The sequence below is a fragment of the Gopherus flavomarginatus genome, chromosome 2 (genome assembly GCF_025201925.1).
Source record: "Gopherus flavomarginatus isolate rGopFla2 chromosome 2, rGopFla2.mat.asm, whole genome shotgun sequence".
In the NCBI taxonomy this organism is placed as follows: Eukaryota; Metazoa; Chordata; order Testudines; family Testudinidae; genus Gopherus; species Gopherus flavomarginatus.
The window spans coordinates 144,711,544-144,734,622 of NC_066618.1; the positions used below are offsets into that span (position 1 = coordinate 144,711,544).

General features: G+C 41.4%; 1 protein-coding gene across 4 annotated transcripts in view; it reads right to left on the reverse strand.

The window, feature by feature from the left end:
- The window catches only part of CDH18 (cadherin 18), a 1,010,793-nt gene that overhangs the window by 370,446 nt on the left and 617,268 nt on the right, over nt 1-23,079 (reverse strand). For all 4 annotated transcript variants that reach the window (XM_050937421.1, XM_050937420.1, XM_050937419.1 and 1 more), the window contains one exon: nt 2,004-2,066. The gene's annotated coding sequence lies outside the window, so the exon portion shown is untranslated. The remainder of the gene's footprint in view (nt 1-2,003; nt 2,067-23,079) is intronic.

Consider the following 23,079-nt stretch of genomic DNA (forward strand, 5'->3'; position numbering starts at 1 on the left):
TGTTTTTTTCTAATGTGGATACCTTTATCTTGCTCATTACACACACAGTGCGAAAAAATCACTGGGTGGAAAAAAAATTTGGTCCCTATTGGACTAGGCGAGGTTTGTGCCAGTGACATAAGAATGAGGTTATTTCCTGCTAATAAGCCCATGAGCCTCCAGTTTCTCTAGACATTCTCCCAAACAAAGAGCTGCAGGTCACACCTTCTTGGTCCTTCTTTGCCCCCACTTAATTACAAGTTTTATCATCACTTCTCTTGTTCTTACATTTCTATGGATGCTCCTCTCTAATTCATAACACCGGTGCTGATTTTTGAGGAAATAATGCAGCCATACCTTCAAGGTGATCCTTTTTCAGATAAATTTCATGTCAAACATATGATTGGCACCTTTTTATTGATTGTAGGAGATGAATTGCCAGATTATCCTGCTGGTATATGGATGGTTCCCATATTTATTCAAGCAACTTAGACCTTTTCAACCATGCCATGTCACCTAGTAATTTATCTGATGTAGCCACTATCTCTGTCTTCCTTTCTTTCTTCCTTCCTTCCCACTGCTATATTAAGCTAGTATTAATGGTTTATTTAGTTAGTGCTAGCTTGAGCTTTTAGCATAAAGTCCATAGCAAGGTGTGGGGTGGAGATGCACCATACCCAGGGTGGGGTGGAAAGCACTACAGACACTGTGGATCTCTGAGTTGTGGTGTGTGGGGGGAGGGGAGGGAGGAGAGTCAGTTATTACATCCACATAATAGGAATACTATACTCTCTCACAGCATGACTAGATAGAACATGAACATGGTGGAATCTTTGCTCCATCTCCCCAAACCCTTTGCTCAGTTGCTCCTAGGGGAAGTAGCTGAGGTAAAGATCCTGTGCTCTCAGGAATGCAAGAACAGCAAATCTGGCTGTCTTTTACATGTATCACACAGATGGTGGCAGGGGAGACCTTATTCCCGCCTATTCATCTGCACTTCTGTATAAGTGAAAGGCACAATTCAAGCCCTAATTACTTGAAGCAGCACCATGAGACCTAGAGCACCAGACTAAATTTCCAGACAGTTCTACCTGAATAGCTCTCAATTTTTTTTAACTCTAGTTAGTGCACGAATGGCACCCTTACACTGATTCATGGGAGTTGTGTGCTTTAAGAAGCTGATAGTTGCGGCGTAAAAAGTCACACATGCAAAATCTCTGCATTATTTTCAGAAAGCAGCTCATGGGCTTAATGTAGCTGCAAATAATTCTAAATGTTCGTACACCATCAGCCCTCAAATTTAGCATATTACGTGCTGTTTGCAAATTTAGTCCATCATGCCCTTTAAAGTTTATTATTATATGTTGTATTCTACTGCAGAGATATTTTCTCAAGGGGAAAAATAGAAGCCATCTATATTTTGCAATGGAAACTTAAGCTGGCATTATTCCAAAAACAGTGTAAATTAGCAGCAAAGCACACTGCAAACAAAGCTGACAGTCATTTGAAATATAAAACAGAGTGGGACTTTAGTAGCATGCGTACAGAACTGACAGATATGGCTTCATTCCTAGCTTCTGATGGCATAGATTTGTGTGGCATGCTTGCACTGCTCCCTCTAATTTTAGAGGGGTTTTGAATATTTTTTAATATTATTTATTTAAAACTTCTTGGTATCTGAACCAGTTTACCTGAATGCTGCTTAATGCACTTTTCAATTTGTAGCACGTCAATAATTTTCTGTATATTTCTGTACAGTGCTTATGTCCAGGTCCCTGATTACTGCCAAATTGCTATCTTGACATTTTCCTGAGCACTTCGGTTTAGAAGCCATTTGGATTGTACACGTGTGCATGTTACAAAGTGATTGAAATGACAGTAGCACTCCGAGTGCTGAGCAGCAGATCTAAACACGTTTCAAATCAATCACTCTGAACGTCTTGCTCATCTCCATTCACTTCAAAACCAGAAGCTGTATGCATTGCTGGTTGGCTAAGAAAATAACACTTAAAACTGGCACTTACTGCCCAATGGTAGCTGTGTGCTTCCCTTCTCTCACGCAATCTGCCAAGCCAATCTTACTGTTTCTGCGGAAAAAAAAAAAGATGACGACAAATCATACATTAGTGAAACGGGAGAGATTTTTAACTCTTGCCCAGAGCTGGAGTTAAGAGTAGCATAGTATAGTATATAGTAGTATATCAGTACATCTGTTTGGAAATACTGTTGACCTAAGACTCTTCTTCAGAAAGCAATGCAGATAGGGATGGAAGTTCCTTTTTTTTTTCCTTCTGACAGTGGACTCCATTTAACCCCTACCTGCTACAAGCTAATGACAATGTGTGAGTGCAAAATCTATCCATAAACATTTTCTGTTAGTGTGTAAAGTTCAAATCTGACCAGGAAAAAATAATCAGATGAGTTTTTCAGCGTAACGAAAAAAGAACTCAGATCTATCACCCTCCCTTTGGCCATTATTAAGAGCAATCCTGAACATTCCAGAATATTGTGTTAACTTTTCTTTTTTAATCGTCTCTCTAATTTATTCCCCATGCTATGTCACCTACAGTTACCAACTGGAAACCCAAGAATCAAAATAGTGCAGTATGAAAAAGAACACATTTCCAGCCTGACTGGAAGCAGACATCACATGTCGATGAAACTCTGATTATGAGATGTCCACCTCAAATTTTCCTATGGAAAAGTCTAGGATACATCAGATGACAGTCCAATTAGCACTCAAGCTTCAGGGTGTACATCTCAGTCAAATTCAAGCCAAATCCAAATCATCAAACTCTGTAGTTTGCCCATCATATGAACGTAGAATCCCCTTCTCAATCAACTTCATTGTAAGTTAGACCCAGGGCCACATAAAGGCAATACTCCCATACCCACCCCCTCAAGACACCTCTGGCTTTGCCCCCAAATTATGACCCAGCTCTCTACTTGAAATGGTGGTGGAGTGGAAGGGGCAGCAGGATAGGGCTGTGTAATCTCTGACAGAACAGCAGCAGATACCTCCTCTGCATGAGAGCTTCAGTGGTGACACCAACTGTTCCTCTCCTCTGTGCAGGCAGTGACGGTAACTGTGACATATCTGTTTGGATGTGTAGGCTGGGCCTATTGTATTACTTTCCTCTCACACAGTCCTTGGCCGGGGTGGTGTTGGTTGAGAACCCCCCAGAACAGCAGGTCTTGGAGTAAACACCCCACTGTCATGCATAGGCCAGTTCTTCTTCTGCTGGTGCAAATGCAACTGTGAGAAAATGCAAATGCAAGAAAACACTGACTTTCTGAAATACATATGTGACAACTGCTGTTTACTGAAGGATATAGTAACCACTGGAGCCAATGAGCCTTACCTCAGTCACATGGCAGGGCTAGTAACCCAGACCCATGTCAGATGACTGGAGTAAACAAATAAAGTTCAGTTGACTCTTACTAGCATTCATGTGTGAGTCACATACTTAGTAACCTAGTATGAAGCATATACAGTTTCTAGTAAGCTCCATTACAAAATATCAGATGGTGTTAATTTAATTAAAAATTAAAAAAGAGATGCAGGTAAGACTCTTAATCACTCCTCACTTACGACAGATTAGAGATGTCACCACATTGAAGCATATATTCCTTACAATCTTACACCAACAATTGTTCCATTTTCAGTTCTCATGCAGTCTGTAAAGCTTGTCAAAACATATGAAAATGATGACAGTTTTCTAACAGCAGTGTTCCCTACTCTCATGATTTTTTTGCAGTAACGGGAATTTAGCTGTGGCTAGACCCCAGTCTGGGGATGAAGAGAGACGTTCCAGCCCTGTAATGAATTTGAGGCCTGGATGCCTGTCCCATTTGCCTGCCTCCTGGAGTAGGGCAACCAATCACAGCTGCTTCCCCTCCCCCTCGACTCAGCATCCCAAAGCCACGCTCATGGGAAGAGAGGGGGAGTAGTAAGCTAAAGAGAACAGCAGCTCCCCGCCCTTCCTGAGAGCAATACTCTTCTGCTCCTTCCCCCATCCTCTTTCCTCTGCATCACCTGTCTTCATAAAGGGGAGGAGGCAAAGAATTCCTGGAGCTGCCCCTCCTCCTAACCTGGAAGGAGGAGAGGTGACCCCACTGCAGCCCCCAACCCAAAAAACTGAGAGATGGGTGAAGAACATCAGGAGGAGCAGAAGTGTGGCTGAGAAAAGGGGGGTGAACTGTTGGAAAGGAGGGCTGGGGAAGAGTAGGGGCAGAACTGATCTGAGAGTTGGGGACAAAATTATTTTCTGGGCAGTGGATAGAGAGATGTGAGGTGAGAGCACCTGAGGCATGAGGCCAAAAATCTCTCTCTCTCTCTCTCTCTCTTTCACACACACACACACACACACACACACACACACACACACACACACACACACACACACACACACACACACACACACACACACACGGAGAGCTCAAAAATCTGAAGACAGACCAAAACCCCCACTATTTTAAACAGATATAACATAATTAATAATAACATTAAAATGTACATGTTTATTAACAGTATTGCACTAATAATATTAATAAATACATATGTTATTATAAATTATACAGTAGTAAATTGCATTTAAGGTCTGACTCATGATTTTTGATCTCCTGAGCTTGGCAATGCTGAGTATAAAGCTCATGAAATTTTTCAAATAATTTCTGATAATCCCACCAAACAAAATGAAAGGATTTTAAAGGAACACTATTAATTTCAAAATGTCATTTTATTATTAATATTGTGGTAGTGCTAGGGAGGAGATAGCTGAGATTAGGGCCTCATTATGTTGTACATACATGTATTAAGAGACAGTACCTGTTCTCAAAAGTTTACAATCTTAAAAGACAAGACAATAAAAGAGTGGGAGAAAGAGAGTATTATCTCCATTCCATAGATGGGAAATGGAGACACAGTCATTAAGTGGTCTGCCCAAGGACATAGAGGAAGTCTGTTGTGGAACTCGGCCTAGACCCATGCTTTTCTAAGTTCCATTTCAGTGCCTTAACCAAAACTTTTTCTCTAGATCAGTGTTTCCCAAACTTGGGACGCTGCTTGTTTAGGGAAAGCCCCTGGCGGGCCGGGCTGGTTTGTTTACCTATCATGTCCACAGGTCCACCTAATCGCAGCTCCCAGTGGCTGCGGTTCACTGCTCCAGGCCAATGAGAGTTGCTGAAAGCGGCGCAGGCTGAGGAACGTACTGGCCGCTGCTTCCCGCAGCTCCCATTGGTCTGGAGCAGCGAACCGTGGCCAGTGGGATCCGTGATCGGCCAGACCTGTGGACACGGCAGGTAAACAAACCGGTCCGGCCCTCCAGGTGCTTTCTCTAAACAAGCGGCATCCTAAGTTTGGGAAGCACTGCTGTAGATCTTTCTTCATTTCTATATGAAGGTCTCTTACCTACTATTTTTACATGTAAGCTTACCACACAGAAATTGCAAGTGGTTAAATAAAATGTGGTCTCTCTCTTTTTCAGTCTTAATTTTGCACTAGATATTTATTTGTATTGCAGCAGCACATGGAGGCCTCTATTAGCGATCAGGCACATGTAAAATTACAATCATGGTCCTCCTCCAAAGAGCTTATACAATCTAAGCAGCTAGTATCTACTCAGTTTCATTTCTGTGTTGACAGTGAAATTCACTTAATCTTAAATATCGGCATGGTGACATTACAGTTGTGCCAACTCAGAGGAATTCATGTGTACATAGGTACAGAGGAACAGCCAGAATGTGTCTATTCACTGCCCTAGGACTCCAGGAAATGGCTGAAGGATAAAGGCTGGGATGGTGTCTCTCCTTTGTTGTTCCTCACATTGTTCTAGGGCAAATGAAATCCAACCAGCACAATCACCACAGCATGAAGCTGCGAAAGGTAAACAATGTGTAGCAAGGTGACACTGGTTTTCTAGTCTCTCCCCAAGCTCTCTGCAGAATTGAGGGAGAGCTGAATGGGAAGGCAGAGCCTATGAGTTATCAGTGGGGGTGTAGCAGGACTATGAGCCTCCCTGCCTGATCTGCCACTATATCACAGATAAGAGCCATGCCATGACCCCTCTCCTGCGTGAAAGCATCAAGTGGGAATACCAAGGTGGCTGTCAAGTGAAGGGAAGCATTGAAGCTCTCTCCCCTGCTAGCGCAACCCAGGTAATCACCAGAAAGAGAGAAAAGAATATTAAACATGTATGAAAAAGTGAAAAAAGAAGAAAAATCATGAAGTGGCAGCAAGTTGGGCGCAAACTTTAAGATGCTCATTTTAATAACACTTTGAAAACATGGGAGATGTCAAGTTGATTGCCTTTGAAGACTATCATGAAAGATCAGATGTGGAGCTGGAGCACCAAGTTTGGCTCCAGAATAACACATAAAATAGAAAAAAAATGGAAAAAAATAATCCTTTCTGTGTTAAAATGAGTTCCCTCTTGTCATAAACAGATAGCTAAGGGTTAATATCTCTTTCACCTGAAGCACCTGACCAGAGGACCAATCAGGAAACCGGATTTTTTCAACTCTGGGTGGAGGGAATTTTGTGTCTTAGTCTTTGTTTTCTGTCTGCCTGCTTTTCTCTGAGCTTTGGAGAAGTAGTTTCTGTTTTCTAATCTTCTGTTTCTAAGTGTAAGGACAAAGAGATCAGATAGTAAGTTATATGGTTTCTTTTCTTTGGTATTTGCATGAATGTAAGTGCTGGAGTGCTTTGATTTGTATTCTTTTTGAATAAGGCTGTTTATTCATATTTCTTTTAAGAAATTAACCCTGTATTTTGTCACCTTAATACAGAGAGACCATTTGTATGTATTTTTCTTTCTTTTTTATATAAAGCTTTCTTTTAAGACCTGTTGGAGTTTTCTTTACTGGGAAATTTCAGGGAAATTGAGTCTGTACTCACCAGGGAATTGGTGGGAGGAAGAAATCGGGGGGGGGGGGAGATCTGTGTGTGTTGGATTTGCTAGCCTGATTTTGCATTCCCTCTAGGTGAAGAGGAAAGTACTTTTTGTTTCCAGGACTGGGAACAGAGAGGGGGAGTCACTCTGTGTAGTTTCACAGAGCTTGTGTCTGTGTATCTCTCCAGGAGCCCCTGGAGGGGGGAAGGGAAAAAGGATTATTCCCCTTTGTTGTGAGACTCAAGGGATTTGGGTCTTGGGGTCCCCAGGGAAGGTTTTTCAGGGGGACCAGAGTGCCCCAAAACACTCTAATTTTTTGGGTGGTGGCAGCAAGTACCAGGTCCAAGCTGGTAGCTAAGCTTGGAAGTTTTCATGCTAACCCCCATATTTTGGACGCTAAGGTCCAAATCTGGGACTAAGGTTATGATACCTCTACAGTGCATTGGTAGTCCTGCAGCCTTATAATTACAGCAGTTCTGCAGTGGATTCCACTGAATAACAAAGAGTGCCTGTTCAAACAAAAACAAAACAAAACCCTTCCTGTTCCTACAGGTCAGGAGGAAATTTTGAAACACCTGGACTGCACTTTTTCGAGTGTCAAAATATAAGAGGAGTTCACATTCATCTACAGTGGCTTTTTACAGTGAACACATGCCAATTGCTCCTGGAATATTTCATTTGTCCCTTTTCCTGAGAAGGTTGAGCAGGGTGAGTCATGGTGGAACCTGCTTGTTGAGTAGAAATAGGCACTCAGAGTCTGGTTTTGTTTTTCCTTGAAACACACAAGACCAAGTACACTAATTAACATCATCATCACTGAAAGATGAAAGGAAGAAGGAAAATGAGTACAACTGTAGATGCTTTAAAAAAATTAACTGTTCTCCCCTTCTGGGTTTAATATCACAGTTGGAATAAATCGGTTTTGAGTAGCACCAGGCTAAGGATATCTTTGGAGGAGAAAAGAAAATAAACAGTATACATTTAAAAAAAACAACAACCTTGCACTGAAAAAAGTTATTAATATTGTCTTTATTACTTTTACTCTTGTTATTGCTTCTTGAAATGGTTGGAGAGATCTAAGAGTTATGGTCTGTTTTCCCATTGATATTATAATGAGCCACCAGGGGAACTAGAAGCAACTTATTGCCACACAAATTATGGTAAGGGTATTTTTTCAGGTTGTATAATTAAGGGGAGGTAGTGCTATTGGCAACACTATTAGTCCTTAAATTCTTCACCCCCCGCCTCAGAGAGCTGAGCATTGTAACTCCCCTTCTGTATATTTCTAACCATCAAAAGCTATTATCTTTTTACCCACACACAGATGGAATACAAGCTGTCAGGAACAGTATCCCTGATGATGCCACAGCACAACTGACGGCTGAGCTCTGTGCCTTTATCCTCACACACTACTATTTCAAATTTGATGACAATATATATCTCCAGATCAGTGGCACCGCAATGGGCACCAGCACGGCTCCACAATAGGCCAATATTTTTATGGCCGACCTGGAACAAGGCTTCCTCAGTTCTAGTCCACTCATGCCCCTTCTCTACCTATGCTACATTGATGACATCTTCATCATCTGGACCCACGGGAAGAAGACTATGGAAAAATTCCACCACGATTTCAACAGCTTCCACCTCACCATTAACCTCAGCCTGGACCAACTATACGGGAGGTCCACTTCCTAGACACCACGGTGCAAATAAGCGATGGTCACATTATTACCACCCTATACCGAAAACCTACCGACCGCTATGCCTACCTTCATGCCTCCAGCTTCCATCCCGGGCACATCACACGATCCATTGTCTACAGCCAAGCACTGAGGTACAACCGCATCTGCTCTAACCCCTCAGACACAGACCAACACCTACAAAATCTCCACCAAGCATTCTCAAAACTACAATACCGGCATGAGGAAATAAGGAAACAGATCAACAGAGCCAGACGTGTACCCAGAAGCCTCCTACTGCAAGACAAACCCAAGAAAGAAACCAACAGGACTCCACTGGCCATCACATACAGTCCCCAACTAAAACCCCTCCAACGCATCATCAGGGATCTACAACCCATCCTGGACAATGATCCCACACTTTCACAGGCCTTGGGTGGCAGGCCAGTCCTCGCCCACAGAGAGCCTGCCAACTTGAAACATATTCTCACCAGTAACTGCACACCGCACCATAGTAACTCTAGCTCAGGAACCAATCCATGCAACAAGCCTCAATGCCAACTCTGCCCACATATCTACACCAGCGACACCATCACAGGACATAACCAGATCAGCCACACCATCACTGGTTCATTCACCTGCACCTCCACCAATGTAATATACGTCATAATATGGCAGCAATGCCCCTCTGCTATGTACATCGGTCAAACTGGACAGTCTCTATGGAAAAGGATAAATGGACATAAATCAGATATTAGGAATGGCAATATACAAAAACCTGTAGGAGAACACTTCAACCTCCCTGGCCACACTATAGCAGACCTTAAGGTGGCCATCCTGCAGCAAAAAAACTTCAGGACTAGACTTCAAAGAGAAACTGCTGAGCTTCAGTTCATCTGCAAATTTGACACCATCAGCTCAGGATTAAACAAAGACTACAGAACCAACTACAGAACCAGTTTCTCCTCCCTTGGTTTTCACACCTCAACTGCTAGAACAGGGCCTCATCTTCCCTGATTGAACTAACCTCATTATCTCTAGCTTGCTTGCATATATATACCTGCCTCTGGAAATTTCCACTACATGCATCTGACGAAGTGGGTATTCACCCACGAAAGCTCATGCTCCAAAACGTCTGTTAGTCTATAAGGTGGCACAGGATTCTTTGCTGTTTTATTATCTTTTTGTTTACCATAAATCAGGGGTGGGCAAACTACAGACCATGAGTGGTATCCAGCTTTTCAGGGCTTTGGATCTGGCCTGAGGGATTGCCACCACCGTGGAGCCGTGGGCCCCGTCCTGCTGCTGGAAGCGGCCAGCACCATATCCCTGAAGCCCCTGGGGGGGATGAGGGCACAAGGCTCTGTGCGCTGCCCTCGCCTCCAGGCACCACCCTCACAGCTCCCATTGGCTGGAAACGGAGCTTCTGTTGCCCCTCCCCCAGGGGCCGCAGGTACATGGTGCTTCCAGCAGCAGCACAGCGCGGGACCAGGGCAGGCAGGGAGCCTGCCTTAGCCCCACTGCACACCACTGCCACCCCGGAGCTGCTCCAGAAAAGCAGCGCTGGTCCAGAGCCCACACCCCAAAACCCTCCTGCATCCCACACCGTGACCCGATTGTACCTCTCCTTCACCCCAATACCTTGCTGTCAGCCCCCTTGTATACCCCGCACCCCTCCTACGTTCATGGCCCTGCATGAAATTTCCCCACCCAGATGTGGCCCTGGGGCCAAAAAGTTTGCCCACCCTTGCCATAAATAGTGCCTCTGACTCACTTTGTTTTGGGGAACCTGCCTCACAATCCCAATATAAATGTATGTGGCTAGCCACTGTGGGAGAACAGCAGTGCATTGCAATGGCGCACAACCCTTCATAAAGAAATCTCCCAACATTTACAACTTGAAACAGTGCAGCTATATCATTTCAAGAAGTGATTTTGTTAACTCTCAGAAGGTAAACATACTGGGCCTGAGTTTGATCAGAAGCTCTCTACGGGAAACCCATCTGCTCCAGGAATTAGTATTGATAATGCTAACGAAGCTATAATATCAGTACCAGACGTAACTGAATAATTGCTGTTGTGGGCTCTGTGCTAGAGAAGAAGCTGTCTTTTAGGTGTGATTTAAAACAGAAGTCATCTTGACTATTACACTAGATGCCCAGTTATTATACTTGGGGCATGTAAGAATCCCATAACAATTTTTGCAAGAGGAGGTCATTAACCATCCTTATGTGCTCATTTAATTACAATGTGCAGGTTTGATTGGATATGATATTGTTACCTCCTGTCCTAAACTCTTGCATAGTGTTTCTGTGCGCTTGTTATCAGCTGTTATGTTACACTCGATAATTCTCTCAATTTTGATAGTGGGTAAAATGATTAGACAAGACTGATGGACAAACTGTTTATAAATTTTGCTAAATGATATAAAAACTTTGGGATCCATATGGATGAAAGAAGTCCTCAACATTTAAGGCCAGTAACATATGATAACTCCATTCTTATACTCCGCACGCTTGTCTTCTACAAGTTTTTGTACTGGAAAAAATGTTTTTGACTAATATTGATTACATGTAAACGATATTCTCAAGTATCAGAGGGGTAGCTGTGTTAGTCTGTATCCACAAAAACAACGAGGAGTCCGGTGGCACCTTAAAAACTAACAGACTTATTTGGGCATAAGCTTTCGTGGGTAAAACTCCATGCATCTGAAGAAGTGGGTTTTTTACCCACGAAAACTTAAGCCTAAATAAATCTGTTAGTCTTTAAGGTGCCACCAGACTCCTTGTTATTTTCTCAAATAATTTTCAATTGGTAAGCATTTGCTCAGAAAAGTGATCATCAGATCAAATTATTTCCTTGTGATTCTTTTACACTTTAAATATTCCTTTCCTCCCCGTCCCCTATGCCTACTTGAAAAGTCAAAACACTCAAAGCTTAATTCATCTTCTTGCTTTGGCACATAGCTGGAACCCAACTGAGTGAATGTAGTCTAAGCATAGAAACAAGAGCAGCAATCTAGGGAATGCATGCACCTAGCAGGGATCTAAAAGCTTCCATTTTTAAGCTCCAACAACAGTATAATGATCTTAGTGATATTACTGTGCTACGAACAAAACAAAAAAAAAGCGATGCCCTATTAAATAAGCCTGCCCTATAATTTTCAAATGCTACCTACATATGACATTTGCTTGAAGGCACAGAGCCATATTGCTGAACTTTACAGCTTTTCCTTCACTGACCTGTACTGTTCCATTGCCATAAATGGGAGATGAATTAGAGTACAACTATTTGTTCTAAAGAGAAATTTATTCCTTTCTGAGAATACCAGTAAGAAATAATGTGCGCTTGTCATACATATACTCACATAGCATGTTTGAAGCAGAAGCCAAATATTTACTGTGCTGCCTTTCCCCCCAATTCTTATTGTCTAACTTACAGAGGGTTTTTAAATCTTTTAATTAAACCTAGAGTCTAATTGCTTGGCTCCCCATAATTCACTTAATCTCTAGCTTCATCAATGAAGGGAAGCTCAAATTACTAGCTAGAACCAAGTAAAGATATTAGAATATGGCTGTTTAGGGCCCTATCAAATTCCTGGCCATGAAAAATGTATCACGGACCGTGATATCTGGTCTTTTGTGTGCCTTTACTCTATACTACACAGATTTCCCAGGGGGAGACAAGTGTTTCTCAAATTGGTGGCCCTGACCCCAAAAGAAGTTGCTGGGGGGGACAGTCACAAAGTTATTTGGGGGGGGGCGCATGTCGCTTTATTGCCACCCTTACTTATTCACTGCCTTCAGAGCTGGACAGCCGGAGAGAAGCAGCTGCTCGCCGGGAGCCTAGCTCTGAGGCCAGTGCGCCACCAGCAGCTGCAGCGCTCTGCACTGCTGCTGGCGGCGTCTCTGCCTTCAGAGCTAGGCTCCCAGTCAGCAGCCGCCATTCTCCAGCTGCCCAGCTCTGAAGGCAGTGCTGCTGCCAACAGCAGCACAGAAGTAAGGGAAGCAGTACCGCAACCCCCCGGCTCCACCCAGTGACCTTGCAACCTCCCCCAACTCCTTTTTGGATCAGGATCCCTACAATTACAACACAGTGAAATTTCAGATTTAAATAGCAAAAATCATTAAATTTACTATTTTTAAAATCCTATGACCATGGAATTGGCTAAAATGGACCATGAATTTGATAGGTCCCTACCCATAAACTAGTTTAAAAGACACATAACTTACTTGTACTTTTTATTATACAGGGTAGGTTTGTTTCTTTGTGTGTGGTTTGGTTTGGTTTTCTATCTTACAGAAAAAAGCTCACCGCTTTCTTTTTACGTATTTAGCTACAATCGACCCCTGGGTGTAAACCCACTGAAGTCAATGGAGTTACATCAGAGATTAATTTAGCCCTGAATGAATTAAAGAAGAAAAGGCTCAAATTTCAAATTCTCCACTTTGTCAAAACAGGTCACCACCACTTAGTAGCTGCTCTTAAAAATATTTTTCTATCATAAGAAACAATTTCAATACATAGTAGTTACATCTATCTGCATTTACCCTAGTAATAACAACAGCCACAGTGCATTGATAGAGATGGCTCTTCAGAGAATGCCATAATGAATTCAAAACCTAAGAATAAGCATTCCTAGGACTTTGCTAGAGGTGATTGAGATAAACATGACATTACTAAGAAAAATGTGCTATCAAAATGCATGTATACCCACATTTGGAAGTTATTCAACCTTACTAGGGGTCATTTAAGATTATTCTATTAGCAAGGTTGATTATTATGTGTAATATAATTGGACCCATGACACTGGACAGAAATTTTCAATGTAACAAATGAGAAAACATTAATTAATAGCAATGCAAAGGTAAGTAAGTGGATAGCTTGTACTAATCTATTCTTTAAGAGCCACCTAACATGTATAACATTGTGACTGAATCCTGTGGAAATTCAACACATTCAATAACTTGCTGGTGCTCCTCCAAGACATACTGAACATCCTTAGAGGTACAAAGTAAATAAAAGCAATTAATTGGCCTCAGATCTCCAAGTTAGAATGAAACCAACACTTGTAAATTTAAATAATCTTCTGTCCTAAAATTTTGTATTTTAAAGTAATAACAACAAGTAAATTTATAACAATAACCACCACTTTACACAAGACAGAAAAGAAATATGGGGGAAAGAGGGTCATGACTGACAAGGACAAGCAATGTTGATGGGAAAATATCATAAATTGATCTCATTCTGTTGGTATTGCCACAAAGCCTGGTAGAATTGTCCAGATTGGATTAAAAGAAACTGTGGTGCTGTTTGGTGTGGTGGTGTGTCCCCCATTCTCTGCCCTATCAAAGTCAAAGAGAGAGAGAGAGAGAGCGAGAGAGAGAGTGTGCAATCACAGACTTCAATCTAAAAATTGTGAACTATATTTACATTCATAGGGCACGTGTAAAAAAGGTACCAATGTCTTTTGGACATGACCAGCCTGATTTTGATAGTGATAATCTTATCTCAATTTAGTGTCTACTCTCCTCCGTGAAAGATAAAGGGTGAGAGGAGAGCTGAAGGAAGCAGAAAGTACATGAACTGGTGAGCATATATACTGTACAGATACCCACTGTGAAGGACACTTCAAGCCAGTTTCCCAAATTCTTTCAGTAGCATTACAATTGATGAATATCCTGTGCTTATTCTGTTCTCACAACAGTTTTATATGGGTGCCCTTCCACTAACTCTGATAGAATTCCTCATGATTTATGCTGGTGTAACACAAAACAAAATCATGTTCCCTTTCTTTTTGTTTTTGGTAAATTGCCAAACAAGATTTTCACTTTTCGAACTCCAGATCAGCCATTTAAAATCAAATTACCTATGTCATCTTATATCTAATGATGACAGAGAACAATGGCAGAAACAAAGTGTTACTTATCAAACCCTTTCAAGCAAGTATTAATTCAGTCAAATTAAATCCAAAATTTTAAACCCTAGAAAGCAGCAGGTTGTCTAGATATTTTCAGCTGGAGGGAAAGAGGAACCAAGTGGCCACAATCAATCAGTGCTGTGGGGCAGATTATCTTGCCTGCTCTAGTAGCAGCACTCAGGCAGTACTGGGGGAGGAGAAACCACCTTCAGATGCCTTACCAGGCTTCCCATGGCTCCTAGGCTCTCCAGCAGACTGCCAGCTGGACTACAGAGGACCTGGGAGTCTCCAGGCTATGAGGGTCACAGTGCATGTTCACTGCCTGGCTAACCAGCGCCCCAGATAGCTGATTCCTGGATTACCAAACTTCCTGGCTAGCAGCCTTCCCAGGCAGCATGGAACAGTGGCCAGCTAGAGAACTAGGCAACCCACCCATCCAACAGGCAGCCAACAACCTAAAAAATTCCATTTTTGTTCTGTTATGGATTATTTTTCTGGAAAATTCTTCCCATAAAAAAGTTTGTCCATTTTGACTTTTTGTCTCAAGTTGAGATGAGAAAACATCCAGAAACATTTCTTTTGTAGGAAAGGATTTTCATTTTCCAGCCAGTTGTAGGGCCATAACCAGTTATTGGTTCTCATCTTCTCCTGTTTTCCACATCTACTGAACTGCCCTTGATGGTGGTGATAGAGGGTACCCAGCCTTTGCTATACAATCCCCTGGGCTCAAGCAGGGCCAGACCATTCCTATTCTTCTTCCCTGAGACTCCAGTGCATCTGGCAGCAAGCCCCCAAACCCAGACAGACCAACTTGTGCTAACAGGGCTCGAGCTAGCACATTAACAATAGCTGTGCAGACATAGCAGCACTGAAGGGGGCTCAGGGCAACCATCCAAGCTCAGATCCAGAGGGCAGGGTAAGTTGGAGTTTATGTGGCCAGCCCAAGCCACAACACCCTCACAGTGATTTTATTTATTTATTTATTTATTTATTTATTGCATGCTAGCACAAGCCCCACTAACACAAGTCTGTGTACCTGGGCTGTGAGGCTCACTCCCAGCTGCAGTGTAGATGTAATCCAGCAGCATAGGAGGCTATGGAGCAGTCTGAACTACTCTCTCCTTTCTGTGCAATGCTGCAGGCAGCCAGAGAGGGAGCTGAGCTGATGACCAGCTGCAGCAGAAACAGGAGAGTAGCTGCTCAGAGGCCATATACCGGAGCCTGGGGCAATAGAGGAAGAAGTGGGAAGGAGTTTTGGAGGCCACGTTTCAGCTTAAAAACATGGTTTAGGGAGCACTTTTTCAATTAATAACCTAATCCAAATTTTCTTAACACTGTCTTTCTCAAAAGCCAACTTTTAGAACCCTATGGACAGCCTTATGCTAGAACATAACTTCCTTTGTGATGCAGTAAATATATAGAAGGCTTCTATTAGAAATACCCAACATATTAGGATCTCAGTTGTCACCTGGAGTTAAGTTATGAGTTCAGGAGACCAGACTAGATGATCACAATGGTCCTTTCTAGCCTTGGAATCTGTGACTCTCCATGGACTGCTAATAGTGACATTATGACAAGTGAACCAACAATCTATATGCTGAGATAATTTGCTGAAATATTACATCTGAGAAAGCAGTGTTTCTTCAAATGGCAAGGGACATTACATCAGCTGGGATAATAAGTAGCTTGGCAGTGCCATACTGGGGCCCTTACATAGATATGGTGAAATGATGTGGTAGCAAAGTCTAGAATGTGATAAACACAGACTATGTTAGTGCTGGTCATTTAGACAGTGTTCCTTTTCTTTTTGCAACAGGGTTACATCGCTGAGTCATATTTAGCCTGTAATCCACTATAACCTCCTGATCCCTTTTTTATATTCCTCCTTTCTAGGAAGTCATTTTCCATTTTGCATATGTGCAACTGATTGTTCCTTCCTAAATGGAGTACTTTGTATTTGTTCTTGAATTTTATCCTGTTTACTTTAGACCATTTCTCCAGTTTGTATAGATCATTTTGAATGTTACTCCTATACTCCAAGCGCTTGCAACCCCTCCCAGCTTGGTATTGTCCACAAACTTTATAAATATACTCTCTATGCCATTATCTAAATAATTTATGAAGATATTGAACAGAACCGGACCCAGAACTGATCCTTGCAGGACCTCACTCAATATGCCCTTCCAGCTTGACTGTGAACCACTGATAAATATGCTCTGGGGAACAGTTTCCATCCAGTTATGCACCCACATTATAGTAGTTCTATTTTGGCTATATTTCCATAGTGTGTTTAAGCTCATGCAGGACAGGATCAAAAGCCTTACTAAAGTCAAGTTATACCACATTGACTGCTTCCACCTTATCCACAAGGCTTGTTACTCTGTCAAAGAAAGCTATCAGGTTGGTGTGACATGATTTGTTCTTAAAAAAATCAATGTTAACTGTTACTTATCTTATTATCTTCTAGATATTTGCAAACTAATTGCTTGATTTACTTCATTATCTTTCCAGGTAGCGAAGTTAAGATAGCTGGTCTGTTATTCCCTGGGTTGTCCTTATTACCATTTTTATAGATTAGCACTAAATTTTCCCTCTTCCAGTGCTCTGGAATCTCTCCTATTTTCCATGAGTTTTTGAAGATAATTGCTAATGGCTCAGTAAGCTCCTTGAATATTGTAGGATGTATTTCATCAGGACTGCCGACTTGAAGACATCTAAATAATTTTTAACTTCTTCTTTCCCTATTTTAGCCTCAAATCCTTCCTCAGTTTCATTGGCATTCACTATGTTAGCCTTCCGATCACTGCTAACTTTTTTAGTGAAAACTGAAATAGAAAAGGCATTTAGCACTTCTGCCATTTCTACATTTTCTGTTATTGTCTTTAATTCCTCATTGAGTAATGGGGCTGCCCTGTCCTTGGTCTTCCTCTTTCTTCTTATGTATTTGTAGAATGTTTTCTTGTTACCCTTTAAGTCTAGCCAATTTAATATTATTTTGTGCCTTGGCCTTTCTAACTTTATCCCTATGTGCTTGGGTTTTTTTTGTTTTTGTTTTTTGGTTTTGTGTGTTTTTTGGTTTTTTTTTAATATTCATCCTTTGTAATTTGACCTAAGTTCCTCTTTTTGTAGGACTCTCTTTTTTGAGTTTCAGATCATTGATTATCTCCTCGTTATGCCAGGGTGGTCTCTTGCTGTCTTTCATACACAGTGGGATAGTTTGCTCTTGTGACCTTAATAAAGTCTTTGAAAAATTACCAACTATCAAACTGGTTTTCTTTTTAGACTTTCTTCCCATGGGATCTTACTACCAACTCCCTAAGTTTGCTAAATGGTGTAGTTTCAATGAATACTTATAACTAGAGTTGAGATTAGTTCCAGTACATGGTCTTTCTGAAACCAGAAAAACTAAGAAGAAAATTTAGAATGAAATCTAAATTTCAAACAGGTGTCCTTTAGTGAATGTTTTCCAAATGATGAGATGATGAATGAATTAGTATTAAGACTGTTAGAAGATGATTTGTGTGGCATCCTAAAAATAAAAATGTGGATAGACAGACTTAGGAGATAAAGAAATGTACACCAGGGAAAAACTAAGAACTAGACTATGTCACATAAAAGGACTGTTCTTTTTTTTTTTTTTTTAACAGGTCGATGTCATCTTGTCATGGACTTATTGGTGCCTAACATCTGGGTGCAATGACACCTTGTCCTGTTTTATCTCATCATACTGCTCTTGTAGTGTGAGGTTTTATTGGTGATGTTTCAGAGCAATGACATATCATCCACAGAAATAAATATATACGGCCAGATTCACTAAAGCAGGTCCAGAAAGTTTTAAATTAAAATTCACTTTTCCAGCCTGTTCCCTTGTACGCTCTGTTGTTATCTCGCTCAAGCTTAAAGAAAGGCAGATGGCATTCCTGGTGCCTGCACTCCTTTGGGGTTTCCATCGTGAGTGGGCAGATTCAAATCCACCAGTAACTGAACAGCAGTTCCTGCAGCAACACACATCGAGAAGGATGTAATGAATCAGCATATTCCCTATGTCCTGTCAGTATCTGTTAGCAAATGTTAACCCTTTTCATTCATTCTTTCTTTCTGTATATTTGATTCATTTATATATTAACTATTCTTTAGAATCTTTAGCTTCAACAAAGAGTATGTCTGAATTCTAAGACCCAGACCACTGGTCCTTGACCAACATGTAACCTTATTCAGGAATGTTTATGCATTATATGCTGTATTTTAACAATCTTGGGTGCCTTCATGTCTATAAAACTCCAGATCTCCTTGGAAACCATCTCCTTAACATATCTATAAGCTTACGTATAAATATATAGACTTGGAAAACTAATAAGGGATGATTGTTACAGCAGATGTGTTCTTTGAGGAATCAACAGGGAAGAATGATTGTGGGGTAAGAAGGGTCCACAGAGCTATTATCTTGAAGAACTGTTAGTCCTCTCAGCTGTAAATAATCATGCTTCACATGTAAATCAGGTAAATTGAGAATGTATAGAAATGATATAAGAACATATGTTTCTTTGACAAAGAGGTATTCTTTGTCTATAACCCTATATAATGACACTGGTATGGGAACTTATTGGGGAAATGGAAACTGTGTGTCCCTTCAGATACAGTGAAGGAGACAGACAGAGACAGCTCTTAATGTGACAAAAACGGGTGATAATATATCTACTTATTTCTGTATTCTATATAGTGCTGTACTAATCTCTGATTGATAATATTTGATTAAAGCATTCCAATTGAGCCTATTATTTGAAAGTCTTGAGTCGTTAACTCAGACACACAACAGCCCCTTCCACAGCCCATGCTCACTCAATTTTGTGACTTCACTGGTCTAAAACTTTGTGGTGTTTAGATGTTTCTTGTGATTATTAGAACTGGGAGCACTGGCTGTTGGGAGTCTGAAAGGACAGGAAACAGGAAGGAGGAGGGAGGAGTTGAGGCAGAGTGGGAGTTACAGAGGTGCAGCAGCAGCTTGGAAAGGAGGTTTCCACTTTATTTTTAAACTCCTGTTGAAGTTTATGAGTATCTTGCCTAGTTGATACAACATTTTGGCGACAAGGATGGATCTTCTGCCTCTGAACCTATCTGCGCCCTTTCTGCAAAGCCCAGGTGAGCCTCCAGTTGCTTTTACTGCCTGGATCCATATGTTTGAGACTTACCTACTTGCAATCCGTGCTACAGAGATTCTGAAGTAAGAAAGAGTGCTCTGCTAATCCACTGCCTTGAAGAAGAAGGGCAGCATATATTTCACACATTCCCCCTTGCAGATGATAAACATGAGACTGCACTCACTGCATTAAAGAACTTTTTTGTGTCAAAAGTGAATGTAGTAGCTAATAGCTACAGATTTCGCCAGCGTGAGCAGAAACCAGGAAACCAGGGAGACTATAATGCACTATATTGCTTCCCTGAGGAGTCTGATTGTAACATGCTGTGACTCCTTTGCCGAAAAGTTCACTATCGCTGCAGACAAACAATTGCAGGAAGAAAACTAATGAAAAGCCACTGAATCAGCAAATGCAAAATACAGTAAAAGCATGCTTTCACTGTGGGTCCCCACAACACCTTTCAAGCTACACAAGATGTCCAGCAAAAGTAGATCAGTGCAATCATTGCAAAAAGATTGAGCATTTTGCTAAAGTATGTCGCAGTAGCCAGTTCAATCAACAGGTGCATGCAGTTACAATACCAGAGGTTACTGTGCTGAGCATGGACAAAACCACTACTGCACATATTCCAGAACAGATAAAGTGCACTGTAAATGTTTCCACCATACCCTCAGGCAAATCACACTCTATTCAGCTAATGTTGGACACTGGCTCAGTGGTATCTATACTACCTCGTTCCATTTATTTGCATTACTTTAAAGATGTGCCTCTTACTGAATCCAAACTCCAGTTGGTGTGCTATTTGAAAAACCATATTCCAATACATGGCTGCCTGCCAGCAATAGTTATTTTTGGTGATTGCTGTGTAATTGCAGAGTTCTACATTGTCCATAAAGGCACTCCTATCCTTCGCAGAGATGTATTGGCTGCTTTAAATCTCAGGGTAGTTAATGGACGAATTGATCTTCCTCAGCAAAGCACTCTTGCAGTACACACACCAGTTTCAGCTGGGACCCAACACCAGGTTGAGGAGAAACTTGGCTGTGCTTATGGGTTTCTGCATAAAGTTAAAATGCGGAATAATGTGATGCCTGTACGACAGAAATTACGGCGCTTACCATTTTCAGTCAGGGAAGCTGTTTCAGAGGAACTTAGAAAACTTGTTCAAAATGACATTATTGAAGAGATTAACTCCTCGGAATGGGTTTCACCTATAGTGGTGACGCAGAAGAAGGGTGGAGACATTCGCCTTTATGTGGACTTAAGGGAGCCAAATAAAGCTATTGTGATTGACAGCCATCCTCATCCTCACACAGAAGAAGTATTTGCAGAACTCTGTGGAGCAAAGATGTTTTCTATTTTTGATTTGCAGAGCGCATACCACCAGGTTATCTTGCATGATGATAACAGAGACCTCACAGCATTTATTACACATGAGGAACTATTTTGTTTTAAATGTGTTTCATACGGTCTCACATCAGTCCCAAGTGCCTTCCAAAAAATGATGTCATTGATTCAAAAGAATCAACATGGAGTCCAGTGCTATTTGGATGATATTATCATGTTTGGAAATTCTACAAAGGAGCATGACAATAACCTGCAGCCTGTACTAAACTGCATCAGCAAAGCAGGCCTCAAGCTCTATAGGTCCAAATGCAAATATAGACAAAACTGAACTCTCCTTTCTGGGGCATACAATTTCACAAGCTGGACTAAAACCTGATCCAGATCATATCCTGGCAATTTGAAATGCTCCTCCTCCAACAGATTTGCAAACCTTACATTCCTTCTTGGGTCTTACTTCCTGGTATGCAAAATTCATTCCCAATTATGCTTCTGTCATTGAACCATTATGAGAATTACTATGGAGAAGTTCAACCTTAGTGTGAACAACAGATGCACAAGCTTGTTTCAAAACGGTGAAAGTCTTGATTGTACATAGTCCAGTACTTGCACTATTCAGTCCTGAATTGTCCACAATTGTAACTACTGATGCTTCTGATAATGGACTTGGGGCTGTCCTCACACAACTTCATGAGGACAACACAGGGAGGATTGTTGCATTTGCTTCAAGGACAGTAAGTAATGCTGAGAGAAAATATTTTACAGTCGAAAAAGAAGAACTTGCTTGTTTCTGGGCTACTGGAAAATGGAGAACTTACCTTTAGGGCCGCACGTTCAAGTTGTGTACAGACCATGGCCCTTTGATGATGATGCTCACCATGAAAGGATTGGGAGGAGCAGGATATTGTATTGCTAGATGGTCTGCAAGACTACTCTCTTTCAATTATGAACTGGAATATAAGCCTGGAAACAAAAATGTGGAAGCTGATTGCCTTTCTCACTTGCCTTGGCCTTCACCAGATGGTCCACCGGAGGATGAGGATGTAGCAGTTGTGCTTATTACAAGCACTCTTACTGCAGTTACAAGAGAACAGCTTCAAACTGCTTGTTTAGCATGTCCAATTCAACAACCGCGGGAATTTCTGACAAAGATGGCCCTAAAAACTTTAACCCAGTTTTGCTGCCTTCTTTTACAGTTCAGGATGAACTTTTTTTGCTTGATGGCTGTGTGCTATGAGTTACACAATGGCTACTTGTGCCAGAATAATTACAGTCAAAACTCATATATCTGGCACACGATACTCATCAAGGAATTGTCAGAACCAAACAACGACTACAGGATCTGTATTGGTGGCCAGGGATGGACTCTCAGACTCAAGCACTCATAAAATCCTGTGTCACTTGCCAAATGCATGATAAGACAGCAGTAACATTTCCCCCTCCATTACAGCCTGTTCCTCTTCCTGAATATGCATGGGGAAAAGTGGTGATTGATATTGTAGGACGCTTTGATACTGCTCCAATTGACTATCATTATGCCATCACTTTAATAGACCATTTCAGTAAATGGCCTGATGTAGAGTTTACATCACAAATCTCTTCTGCTACAGTAATTAAGTTCTTCTCTTCAGTTTTTAGCAGGGAAGGTAACCCCAAAGAACTGGTTTCAGATAATAGTAGACAATTTACTTCTCTGGAGTTTGAAACCTTTCTAGCAGAGAGGAACATTTTACACAGAAGGTCATCCTATACTGCCCTCAAGCCAATGGAGAAATCGAACGGTTTAACAGAAGTTTGAAAAAGAGTTTGCAAACGGCTAAATTGGAAGGGTGATCGTGGACACCCTTCACTACTGATTTCTTGCAAGCATACTGGGCTACATGAGATACCACAATGCAAAGATCACCTGCCTATTTACTGCATGGGGAAAAGATAAATACTAAACTGAACATTGCTGGATTGTTAAAGGCATGACCTGAGGCCCCAACCAAGGATGATGTGAGAAAAACAGTTGAACAGAATCAAGCAAAGTGTAAGGCCTTCACAGACAAGCAGCAGGGTGCTAAGGAACCAAAGTTTGAGTGTGGTTCCTTCATTAAAATATGAAAACCTGGAATTTTATGCGAAAG